The sequence below is a fragment of the Vombatus ursinus genome, unplaced genomic scaffold (genome assembly GCF_900497805.2).
Source record: "Vombatus ursinus unplaced genomic scaffold, bare-nosed wombat genome assembly UNPS02008961.1, whole genome shotgun sequence".
NCBI lineage: Eukaryota > Metazoa > Chordata > Mammalia > Diprotodontia > Vombatidae > Vombatus > Vombatus ursinus.
In genome coordinates, this window is record NW_020948739.1 from 4,804,644 (window position 1) to 4,818,135 (window position 13,492).

The window sequence follows — 13,492 nt, forward strand, 5'->3', positions numbered from 1 at the left end:
TATTGACCCATTTCATTTTTGTTAATAGTGATATGACTTTCTTCTCTCTCTTTAAAAATCATATTAGTCAATGGTTTACCTGTTTTATTATTTCTTTTCATAAACCAACTCCTGGTTTTATTAATTCAGTAGTTTTCTTACATTGAGTTTTATTTATCTCACCTTTAATTTTTTGGATTTCTAATTTGGTGTTTGAAGTTTTTTACTTTGTTCTTTTTCTGTTTTGAAAAAATTGTATGCCAATTCATTGGTCTGCTCTTTCTCTATTTTATTAATGTAAGCATTTAGAGATATAAATTGTCCTCTGATTACTGCTTTTGCTGTATCCTATAGATTTTGGTATGTTGTCTCATTATAATTTTCTTTAATAAAATTATAATTTTTTTTTAATTAATTAATTTGTTTTTAGTTTTCAACATTTGCATCCACAAGATTTTTTGTTCCAAATTTTCTCCCCATCTGTCCCTTTCCCCAAGCCCAAGATGGCATGCATTCTGAATACCCTTTCCTCTTATCTGCCCTTCCTTCTATGACACTTCCCACCTACTCGCCCACACACACACTTCTCTTATCCCCTTCCTCTTCTATTTTCCTGTAGGGCAGGAAACCCCATTGACTGTATATCTTATTTCCTAGTTGCATGTAAAAACACTTTTAACATTTGTTTTTAAAACTTTGTGTTCCAAATTCTCCCTCTTCCTCCCTGCCCATCCACCCTCATTGAGAAGGCATGCAACTTGGTACAGGTTATACATGTGTAATCATGCAAAACATTTCATAATAGCCATGTTGTGAAAAACTACCTATATTTCCCTTCATCCTATCCCACCCCATATTTATTCTATTCTCTCCTTTGACCCTATCCCTCCTCAAAAGTGTTTGCTTCTGATTACCCCCTCCCCTGATTTGCCCTCCCTTTTATCATCACCGCCCTCTCTTATCCCTTTCCCCCCTATTTTCCTGTAGGGTAAGACAGAGTTCCATACCTAATTGAATGTGTATGTTATTCCCTCCTTAAGCCAAATCCAATGAGAATAAGATTCATTCATTCCCTTTCACCTGACCCATTTCCCCTCCGCTGTAAAAGCCTTTTCTTGTTTGTTTTATGTGAGATAATTTACCCCATTCTCCCTTTCTCCTTCTCCCAGTACAATCCTCTCTCACCCCTTAATATTATTTTTTAGATGTCATCCCTTCATATTCAACTCACCCTGTGCCCTCTGTCTATATGTATTCTCTCCAACTACCCTAATACTGACAAAGGTCTCATGAGTTACAAATATCATCTTTCCATGCAGGAATGTAAACAGTTCAACCTTAATAACTCTCTTATGATTTCTCTTTCCTGTTTGCCTTTTCATGCTTCTCTTGAGTCTTTTATTTGAAAGTCAGATTTTCTATTCAGCTTTGGTCTTTTCACCAAGAATGCTTGAAAGTCCTCTATTTCGCTGAGTGTCCATTTTTTCCCCTGAAGGATTATATTCAGTTTTGCTGAGTAGGTGATTCTTGGTTGTAACCTGAACTCTTTTGACCTCTGGAATATTATATTCCAAGCCCTCAGATCCTTTAACGTAGAAGCTGCTAAATCTTGTGTTATCCTGATTGTGTTTCCATAATACTTGAATTGTTTCTTTCTGGCTGCTTGCAATATTTTCTTCTTGACCTGGGAACTCTGTGATTTGGCTATAATATTCCTAAGAGTTTTCATTTAGGAATCTCTTTCAGGAGGTGGATTCTTTCAATTTCTGTTTTACCCTCTGGTTCTAGAATATCAGGGCAGTTTTCCTTGATAATTTCTTGAAAGATGATGTCTAGGCTCTTTTTTTGATCATGGCTTTCAGGTAATCCAATAATTTTTAAATTATCTCTCCTGGATCTATTTTCAGGGTCAGTTGTTTTTCAATGAGATATTTCACATTTCATTCTTTTGGTTTTATTTTACAATTTCTTGATTTCTTATAAAGTCAGTAGCTTCCATTTGCTCCTTTCTAATTTTTAAGGAATTATTTTCTTCAATGAGCTTTTGGATTTCCTTTTCCATTTGGCCAATTCTGTTTTTTAAGGCATTCTCCTCATTGGCTTTTTGGACCTCTTTTGCCATTTGCGTTAGTCTATTTTTTAAGGTGTTATTTTCTTCAGTATTTTTTGGGGTCTCCTTTAGCAAGCTGTTGACTCGTTTTTCATGTTTTTCTTGCGTCACTCTCATTTCTCTTCCCAGTTTTTCCTCTACTTCTCTTACTTGCTTCTAAGAATCCTTTTTGAACTCTTCTGTGGCCTGGGACCAATTCATATTTTTCTTGGAGGCTTTTTATGTAGAAATTTTACCTTTGTTGTCTTCTTCTGATTATATGTTTTGATCTTCTTTGTCACCAAAGTAAGATTCTATAGTCTGACTTTTTTTGTGCTGTTTGCTCATGTTCCCAGCCAGTTACTTGACTATTAAGCTCTTTTTTATTGTTTTTTTTTAATATTTTTTTCCCAATTACATATAAAACCAATTTTAACATTCTTTTTTCTTAAAATGCTGAGTTCCAAATTCTCTCCCTCTCCCTCCCCCCTCATTGAGAAGGTAGGCAATGATACATAGGTTATACATGTGTAGTCATGCAAAACACATTTCCATGTAAGTCATTCTGTGAAAGAAAACAGACAAAAAAAATAACAAATAAGAAAAATAAGGAAAAAGTATCTTCATTCTATATTCAGGTTCTACCAGTTCTTTCTCTGGAGATGGATGGCACCTTTCATCATAAGTCCTACAGAATTGTCTTGGATCATTGTATTGCTGAGAGTAACTAAGTTATTCAAAGTAGATCACCATACATTGTTGCTGTTACTGTGTACAGTGTTCTCCTGGTTCTGCTCATTTCACTGTGCATCAGCTCATGCAAGTCTTTTCAGGTTTTTCTGAGAGCATCCTGCTCATCATTTCTTTTTTTTCTTTTTAAAAAATTATTTATTTTTAGTTTTCAACATTTACTTCCACAAGATTTTGAGTTCCAAATTTTTACCCCTTCTCACCCCTCCACCCACCCCAAGATGGCATGCATTCTGAATACCCCTTCCCCTAGTCTGCCCTCCCTTCTATCTCTACCCCCCTTCTCTTATCCCCTTCCCCTTCTATTTTCCTGTAGGGCAGGATAGATTTTTGTACCCCATTTCCTATATTTCTTATTTCCCAGTTGCATGTTAAAACATTTTTTTTAAACATGTGTTTTTAAAACTTTGGGTTCCAAATTTTCTCCCTTCCTCCCTCCCCACCCACCCTCATTGAAAAGACAAGCAACTCAATATAGGTTATACATGTGCAGTTATGCAAAACACTTCCATAGTAGTCATGTTGTGAAAAACTAACTCTATTTCCCTTAATCCTATCCCGCCCTCCCCCATTTATTCTATTCTTTCTTTTGACCCTGTCCCTCCTCAGAAGTGTTTGCTTCTGATTACCCGCTTTCCCAGTCTGCTCTCCCCTCTGTCATCCCCCTGCTCTCTTGTTCCCTTCTGCCCCTATTTTCCTGTAGGGTAAGACAGATTTCCATACCCAATTGAGTGTGTATGTTATTCCTTCCTTAAACCAAATCCTATGAGAATAAGATTCACTCATTCCCTCTCACCTTCCCCTGTTTCCCCTCCACTGTAAGAGCCTTTTCTGTTTTTTGTGAGATAATTTATCCCATTCTACCTCTCCTTTTCTCCTCCCAGTATAATCCTCTCTCACCCCTTAATTTTATTCTCCAGATATGACCCCTTCATCTTCAACTTACCCTTTGCCCTCTATCTATCTATCTATCTATCTATCTATCTGTCTATCTATCTATCTATCTATCTATCTATCTATCCATATGCATACATATAATTTTTTCCCTCCAACTACCCTAATACTGACAAAGGTCTCATGAGTTATAAATATCATCTTTCCATGCAGGAATGTAAACAGTTCAACTTTAATAAGTCCCTTATTATTTTCTCTTTCCTGTTTACCTCTTCATGTTTCACTTGAGTCTTGTATTTGAAAATCAAATTTTCTGTTCAGCTCTGGTCTTTTCATCAAGAATGCTTGAAAGTTCTCTATTTCACTGAATGACCATTTTTTCCCATGAAGGATTATACTCAGTTTTGCTGGGTAGGTGATTCTTGGTTGTAATCCTATCTCCTTTGCTCTCCGGAATATTATATTCCATGTCCTCTGGTGCCTTAATGTAGAAGCAGCTAAATCTTGTGTTATCCTGATTGTGTTTCCACAATACTTGAATTGTTTCTTTCTGATTGCTTTCAAGATTTTCTCCTTAATTTGACCACAATATTCCTAGGAGTTTTCCTTTGGGGATCTCTCTCAGGAGGAGATCGGTGGATTCTTTCAATTTCTATTTTGCCCTCTGTTTCTAAAATATCAGGACACTTTTCTTTGATAATTTCTTGAAAGATGTCCAGGCTTTTTTTTTTTTTTTGGATCATGGCTTTCGGGTATTTCAATAATTCTTATATTATCTTTCCTGGATCTATTTTCTAGGTCAGTTGTTTTTCCAATGAGAAATTTCACATTTTCTCTTTTTTAAAAAAATTGTTTCATTGTTATCTTGATTTCTCATAGAATCATTCTTTTCCACTTGTTGAATTCTATTTTTTTTTTTTTTAGTGAGGCAGTTGGGTTTAAGTGACTTGCCCAGAGTCACACAGCTAGTGAGTGTTATGTGATTTGAACTCAGGTACTCCTGACTTCAGGGCCAGTGCTCAATCCACTGCACCACCTAGCTGCCCCTGAATTCTAATTTTTAAGGAATTATTTTCTTCAGTGAGCTTTTGTACTTCTTTTTCAGTTTGGCCAGTTCTATTTTTTAGGGGGTTGTTTTCCTCAGTAAATTTTTGTGTATCTTTTCCCCTACTATTGACTCTTTCTTTATGATTTTCTTGCATTCCTCTCATTTGTTTCCCCAGTTTTTCTTCTACTTCTCTAATTTGCTTTTTAAAATCCTTTTTAAGCTCTTCCAGGAATTCTTTTTAGTCCTGCTACCAAATTACATTCTTCTTTGAGGTGTCACATGAAGCCATTTTGACATTATTGTCTTCTTCTAAGGTTTTTGTCCTGACCCTCCCTATCACCTTAATAACTTTCTACAGTCAAGCTCTTTTTTTTTTTTTTTGCTCATTTTTCTGCCTTTTTTGTCACTTGGTGTTTTTATGTGAGAGTTGAGCTCTGGTCCTACCGTGTCCCAAGGTTTTTGTACTGGGGCTCTGGGTCTTACTGCTGACTTTCACTGGTCTTCAGGGCTTAGTTGCTTGCTTTCTCTGGAAGGTAGGCTTCCCTTCTGGCTTGTACTGGGGTGTGGGAGAGCCTCCCTGTTGGCCTCCCCTGGTGTGGGGTTTAGCTGTTGGACTGCCCCAGGGGTGGAGTTCTGCAATTGAACCAGGATCTCTCTGCTAGAAAGCCTCAGGGTTAGGGTCTTGCTGTTGGCCAGCCTCAGGGCGGGGCTTCACTATTGGTCAACAATGGGGTCAAGGCCTCTTTGGTGTCTTGTGCTGAGAATGCTGGGGTAGGGGTTTGCTGCTCTGCACAGACTGCTTATTTGCATTGGAGCTGCTGGCTTGTAGGAGGGTGGGACCTTGCTGGTGGATTGCCCCAGGTTTGGAGCCTTGCGACAGGGCCCTTGTTGTGTGGCTGGCTGTTGCTGCTACTGCTCCTTTTGCACCTAGTTCCCTTCTCACCCCAGTCTTGCCTTCCTGGTAAGCTGCTTCCCTGCTCCAAGATCAATTCTGAGGTGGTTTTCTAGTTGTTTGGAGGGGAATTTGAGAGAATTTTAGAAGGTTACTTCCTCACTCTGACGTCTTAGCACAGGAAGTAGTCTCTCCCTTATTAAAGATAATTTTTATTGCATTATGAACTGAAAAGGGTGCATTTAATGTTTTTGCTTTTCTACATTTAACAGTAAAGTTTCTGCCACATTATAGGCAAATTTTTGTGAAGGCAACCATGTATTGCCTTTCTATTCACATTCAGTTCTCTGCAGATATTTATCATGTCTAAATTATCTAATATTCTGTTCATTTCCTTGACTTCTTTCTATTTATTTTTTGGTTAGATTTATCTGTTTCTGAGAGAGGAAGGTTGAAGCCTCCTACTATTATAATTTTGCTGTTAATTTCCACCTCTAATTCATTTAGCTTTTTCTTTAAAAATTGGGGTGCTGTAGCATTGGTGCATATAGGTTTAGTGTTGATATTACTTTATTATCTATGGTACCTTTTATCATAATATAGTTTCCTTGTTTGTCTCTTTTAGTTTTACTTTGTCTGAGATCGTGATTGTTACCCTTGCTTTTTTTGCATTAACTGAAGCATAATAAATTCTACTCCATCCCTTACTTTTACTATATAGCTCTCATTTTTAAATGTATTTCTTGTAAACATATAATGTTGTATTCTGGTTTTTAATCCATTCTCCTTTCCATTTCTATTTTACATCCTTACCTTCTTAATCCTCTGTGTTTGTTGGGCCTGTCTTCTCATATATCCTTCATATAGGAACGTCTATTCCGTGATCTGAAGGACTTCATTTAGTTTTTTTTTTTTTCTATTTCAGTCATTAAATTAAAAAGAAAAACTGCCTGGTGACTAATACAAATGAGTAGAAAAGCTAATTGTAGCCAAAAATATACTTGACCTGTCCTGACTTTTAAAAATGTGTACAAGTCTGCCAAATGTTTGTTTTTAGGATGAGAGTAATCTTTAAAGGCTGTGCCTATTATTACTTTCCTGACATTCTAGGGATAAAAAAGATTAGCTTCTTCCTTGAAAATGAGCCATATTCTTTTCAGCTTCTGTTGTGATTTTAGCGTAATAAAGATATTTCCTTTGGCACATACTAATGCTAACTTATTCACAGTTACTTATAGTTGAAACACATAATTGAATTGAAACTAAAATTGAGAAAATTTGACTTTGTTTATGATCCCTAAGGGACTGTCTTAAAAGTGGTTCTATTAAGGTTTCTAGTGCCCTGGAGATACTTAAACATTCTGTGACATAAAAAATACTAGAAAGAATCCCCCCCCCCCAAAAAAAGAAAACAACTTGTTTTCAAAAGCTACATGTTTTAAATTATTTATTTGTGGATATTTAATTGCAGGTTACTAAATGTTCACTTTTGTGGAGTTCTAAAATAGGCTTGGCAATTATTTTATGAGGAATCATTAAGCCTACATTACTTAATGATAAGTCCTGTGAGTTATATACAAGCTAGATTACATGAAGACCCCACCCATAAAAAGGTTACATTCTAGTGGGGGAGATGACAGATGTTGAGGAATAGTGGCCCAAAAAGGGTGTTTTGTTTTGGAAGTCACTGGGATGGTGAGTGACGACATAGGGGAGTTGGTTTGCACACATTTTCTAGCAAAAATGTCAACTTTGATAAAAAAAATTTTTTATTGAGACAGGCATCCTATATATATTTTTAATAAAATAAGAGAATAAAATAAGCAAAACTGATCCATACATCAAAAAGTCTGAGAATATATCCAGTGTTCCATACTTGTGGACTTGACAAAGGAGTAGGGTGGAGGTATCTTCTCATTTCTTTTCTTTGGGACTGTTCTTGTGTTTTTTTTTTTTTTAATAATTTTGTAACATTTATTTTCAATTGTGTTTTGATTGTTCTTTCCATTTACATTGTTGAAGCAATTTTGCGCATTGTTTTCTTGGTTCTGTTTACTTCACTTTGTGCATTAGATTCTGTAAATATTTTCATGCTTATTTATCCTTTGAGTTATTTCATGAAGTGTATTCCATTACATCCATTTGCCAAACTTTGTTTGGTTATTCCTCAGTTGATGGACACTCACTTTGTTTCCAGTTCTCTTCTACTACAAAAAGTGCTGCTATAATTTTTTTTTATGTGGAGAGCTTTTTCTTGTCATTGACCTCTTTGGGGATATGATCCTACCAGTGTGGCCTTGGGCAAGTTATTTAACCCTTGTTTCTGTTTCCTTAACTACAAAAAGGGGATAATAACAGTGCCTATCTCACAGATTTTTTATGAGAATCAAATGAGATAATGTTTATAAAAAGACAGTGTCTGGCACGTCACAGGTGATGTATAGATGCTTCCCCTTTTCTTTTCCCCCTTCCCTTTTATCTCTCCCTTCTTTTATCCATGCCATTTTGTCCTGTTTGACTTTATCTTGGTCGTCTTATAAACTATCCACAGAAAGTCTATGCAGTATGCTGGCAGCCTTGTTCTGCTACATATCTTAACATTATATTGTTACCAGTGGAACATGTGCAGTATTCATTTTCTATTTCTTACTTTCACTAGGTTCGAAAGGACTAGGTTATGAAGGGCTTTAAAAGCTAAACAGAGAGTTTTATATGAGATTTTGGAGGTGAGAGGGAGCCATTGGAATTTGTTGAGTGGGAAGTGGTAGTGATGTGATCAGACCTGCACTTTAGGAAAGTAAAACCTTTGAAACTTTAGTAGAGGATGAATTGAAGTGCAGACAGACAAGGCATGGAGATCAACCAGGAGGCTATTGCAGCAGTCTAAGTATGAGGTCTTAAGTGTAGTCCAGTGTAGTAGAAATGTCAGAGGAGAGAAGGGGACATATTGAAGAGATGTTTTTAAGGTAAAACTAACAGGACTTAGCATCTCACTGGATATAGAGTGGGGAGTCAAGGATGATACCTAGGTTGTGCCTGAATTACTGGGAGGATGGTGGTACCTTTGATAGTAATAGGGAAGTTCAAGAGGGGTGAAGTTTTTTTTAGGGAATGATAATAAGTTCATTTTTGGACATGTTTCAGTCACGTTTCTATGCGACATGCAGTTTCGCATAAATTGGCAATTGGAGATGAGAGTTTGGAGGTCATTAAAGAGGTTAAGAGTAGACAAGTAGATTTGAGAATCATCAGCATAGAGATAACTATTAGAGTTAATGTGATTACTAAACAAAATAGTACAGAGGGAGAAGAGAACAGAGCCTAGAACATAGTCCAGTGGGACACCCATAGTTAGCTGGCATGACTTGGATGAAGGTCCAGCAAAGGAATCTGAGAAGGAGCAGTCAGACAGGCAAGAAGCTAACCAGGTTAGAGCAGTGTCATGAAAATGTAGATCGAAGAGTTTATCAAGTAGAAGCATTTGTCAGAGGATGGTCAAGAAGGATGAGGATTTGAGAGGCCATTAAATTTGGCGATTTAGAGATCACTAGTAACTTCTTACTCTTTTGTCTTCACCTTGATCTCCAATCTCTCAACCCCTCTGTTCTTTTCCAAGCCATCTTCCCTGCACTAGCCACTGTCCTTTTTCCCCTCATCTTGATTTCTTGGTGCACCATTTCAACTGGTTCACCAAACTGTCCTCTTCTCTTAAGTCCCTCGCTTTCTGATGTTGCCGGTTGCACCATGCCAACCCTCCGGCATACATCACTCCCACAATCCACTGCCATCTTTGTTCCTACACGTATGCTGCTGAATAAAGGTGGAGAAAAATCACGCAACTGTTGTGACTGGGTCTGCTGTAAATTTATGTCACAAAAGCTCAACTGGGTCTTCACAACTACTAGATAGTCCCAGTATACCTACCTTATCAACTCACTATTCCACTCTCCATAGCAACTTTGCCAAACCTTTTCATCCTTCCTTAAACCTCCCATGACTCCTCTCTCCACATTTTGAGCTGAAAATCTTGTGTCATATTTTACAGAAAAAATTGAGACCTTTTACTGTGAGCTATATATTCCTCCATCTTCTTAATTTCTGTCATTCAGATGCCATTTTCCACTCCCTGTTTCACATGGAGAAATGGCCTTACTCCTTACTAAGGCTAACCCTGCTATCTTTGCACAAGCAATCCCATTCCATCCTGTCTTGTCCAACAGATTGTCCCCATGCCATCTCATTTATCACTTATTTTTAATCTTTTCCTGTCTACTGCCTCATTCCCTACTGCCTGTAAACATTCTCATGTCTTCCCCATCCTCAAAAACTTTCACTAGATCCTTCCATTTCTACTATTGTCCTATGTCTCTTCTTCCTTTTGTGGCTAAACACTTTTTTTTTTTAAAGGCAATTGGGGTTAAGTGACTTGCCCTGGGTCACACAGCTAGTAAGTGTTAAGTGTTTGATCTGAGGCCGGATTTGAACACAGGTCCTCCTGATTTCAGGGCCGGTGCTCTATCCACTGTGCCATCTCACTGCCAAACACTTTGAAAAGGCTGTCTGCAATAGATGCCTCCACTTTCTCTCATCTCATTCTCTTCTTATCCACTTAAAATCTGGCTTCTGACCTCATTCTTCCACCAAAAATTCTCTTTCCAACCTTGCCAATGATCGCTTAATTGTCAAATCCAACGGCCTTTTCTCATTCCTCATTCTCCTTGACCTCCCTGTAGTCTTTGACACTGCTGATCACTCTCTTCTGAATTTTCAGGACACCACTCTCTCCTGGTTCTGCCTACTTGATGATTCCTCCTTAATCTCCTTTGCTGAATCTTCATTCAGATCATGCCTTCTAACCTTTGATGTCCCACAGCCCTCTCTTCTGTGTAGTCTTCTCTGCTCCCTCTATACTTGGTGATCTCTTCAGCTCCCTTGGATATAATTACCATCTCTATGTTGATGATTCTCATGTCTTCCAATCCTGCCCTAATCTCTATGCTAACTTCCTGAGGGAATTGAAGGGATTAGGACAGCAAGTAGGGTGGGAATTGAGTGAACCATACTGACTTCCATCTTGTGTCTCAGCTCTGGAGTCCTTTTCTATTCAGTTATAGGTCTAGTCCAATTTCTGCCTCGTGAGAAAACTTTATTTAAATGTGGGAATTAGGAGACAACCTTATTGTATTGTTTGACCCTAGCCCTGTGTGACTGGGAAGCTGGATTACCTCTGCCTGCTGTTTAGAGATCCTTAACTAGAGACCTAGGTTCTGCTGACCAGAAATCCAGTCACACCCAAAGATTGGTGCAAGGAGTTCTCTCACAGTTGTACATCTCTAGTATGTCTTACCTGAAAAGTGCCTCTATACTAATCCATGTTCCTTTTATTGTTTATCGATGCATTTTACCTCTTTTAATGAATTCAGGAAATTGCACTTGATACTCCTAAATGCTAGGGCCTCCTCTGATTTTCTCTAGTTTTTCTCGTATATATCTTTTTTATACATTGCTCGTTGCAAGTTTTCTCCTGTATTAGACTATAAGCTTCTTGAGAGCATGATTTTTTTTTTATTTGCCATTCTTTATATCCCCATTGCTTAGGACTATGCATAGTACCTAATAGGTGCTTACTAATTGCTTCCTGACTTGACTGTCCCTTTATATATCTGAAGTGGGGTAGAGGAATAGTCATGGTAAATAAGTAAATAGTTACCAGAATCTTGATTTGCTGATAAATATGGATTGAATGAACCCCTAAAGAGGAAAGGTTACTGAGTGTTGGTGGTGGAAGGAGAGCCTAGAAGTAGTAGTGGAGAACAAGAAATATTCCAGTTCCCACCATGACCAGTGAATTGGGGTCATTATGAATATAACTGCAACCAGTGCTGGAAAAAGTAGCCCAGGATACTTTTGTGTTTAGGAGGGAGCCAGATCTCAGTAAATGGAAGTTGGAAGGAGTGAAACACAGAAAGGTTTAAAGTGAAAGCAAATTTGTTATCAGTGCAACAGGCATTCTAGACAGCACAGTGGAAGTGGCAGGTGGATTTGGAGTGCAAAGTTAAAGGAGGAGATTTAATGGAGGTGGCTTGAAACAAAAGTGCTTACAGTGGGGAGTGGACTATGAAGTGATATTTGTACAGTGTCTGCCCTGTCAGATTATGCTAACCATCAAGTAATGAGGTCAGTAAGTTTATTCTCTGGTGACCAGCAGCCATTGTAGAGATACTGTAGTCCGGAGGGTGAGGAGGTAGTAGAGAGTGAACAGCATGGGTTAGTGGACAGAGGTTCAAATTCTGACTTTCCCATTTAATAACTCAGTGACCTTTAGCAAGTCCCTTAATCTTTCCTAGCTTCAGTTTCTTGATATTTAAAATTAGGATAATTGGACTGGTAGTCTCACAGATTCCTTTCACCTCTAATTGTTCTGTGATCTGTGGGTTGACCTTATAGCATTTGAATTGTTTGCTTCTACCTTAATACATGGTCACATGAACATGTATAACATTTTGGCTTAAACTTAATTTCTTCCAAACTACTTGCTGTTTTTCCCAACAGTTCTTGTCAAACAAGAGGTCCTTGTGCTTGAAATTTACATTCTTGGGTTAGATCAAACATTTGGCTACTTTTTTTTTTTTTTGGCCTGCAACTAATTCTTGCTTATCTAATGCTTGTTCCCTTCCCTCTTCCCTTAGCTCTCTGAAGGCAGAGATCACTTCTTCATTATCATTGTATACCTCTTCTAGTGCCTAGTATAACGTTTAGCATATAAGTGGTGATTGAATGAATGAATAGCTATTATAATCATATCCTAGTGTTAAAATTCCTTTAAAATTTTCATTTGGGAGCATCCAGGTTGGTTTATTTTTAAATAATTTTGCTACTATGAATTAATAGCCATTTTATAGATTATAATTTTATAGAACCTATATTAGAAACAGATTCAATGACTTTTTGTTTTAGTAAATTTGGGAGTGTGAACCCACCATTCTATACACACTTTCCTCACCTCCTTCTTTTTCCTCCAAGCTCCTGAATAATTTTGATTTTGTTGTTAGGTTATTTAGAGGAAAAAAGTGAGAGGAATTGAATTAAACAAATATAAATAGCTTTGTTATAGGCCACCTCTTCTTTTCTGTTACACCATAAAAACACACTTAACAAGTATCTATTGAGGGCTCACTATGTGTCAGGCACTGTGTTAACCAAGCATAGAGGATGTAAATACAAGCAAAAAAAAAAAAAAAGGATGTTCCTTGTTCTAAAAGGAATTTGCATTCTAATAGGAGAAGGCAATACATCAAAGGAAGTTGCAATGTAGAGGAGGGGGAGGATGATGGCAAAACCAGAGAGAGAGAGAGAGAAGCAGAGCTGGGGGAGGAATTAATGTTGACTGGCTTGGGCTTCTCCCCAAGATGGAAACCTCAGGAGGAACTTACCAGTGAGAGGAAGGGAGTAGAGGAGTAGAAAGATGTCCATTGAGTGAAGTTTCAGGGTGAGAAGACTGCTGATGCTTGGTAGGGAATTCCAGATAGGCACTCTGCTAAATATTGGCAATATAAAGAAAGACAATATCTGTTCTACAGGACCTCCTATTCTAATAAATAACTCAGTACCTACTCACATTCTTACTTTATACTGAATGATCATAGAATGTATATGTGAAAATAAAGATATAAGATTAATGATCAAGGCTTATTCGTCATAAAAAATCTATTATAATGAAGTCAAAGAAGCACAGTTTGTTAGAGAAAAGAACATGAACATACATTATTTATATAGTGTTTATGTAGTGGAGTTTTTTACCTTGTATTTTAAACCTGTAGTCCTTATTTTCCTTTGGTTC

General features: G+C 37.5%; 1 protein-coding gene across 5 annotated transcripts in view; it reads left to right on the plus strand.

Moving 5' to 3' along the window:
* VPS13B (vacuolar protein sorting 13 homolog B) overlaps nt 1-13,492 on the plus strand; it is a 1,004,773-nt gene that overhangs the window by 64,557 nt on the left and 926,724 nt on the right. The window lies entirely within an intron of this gene.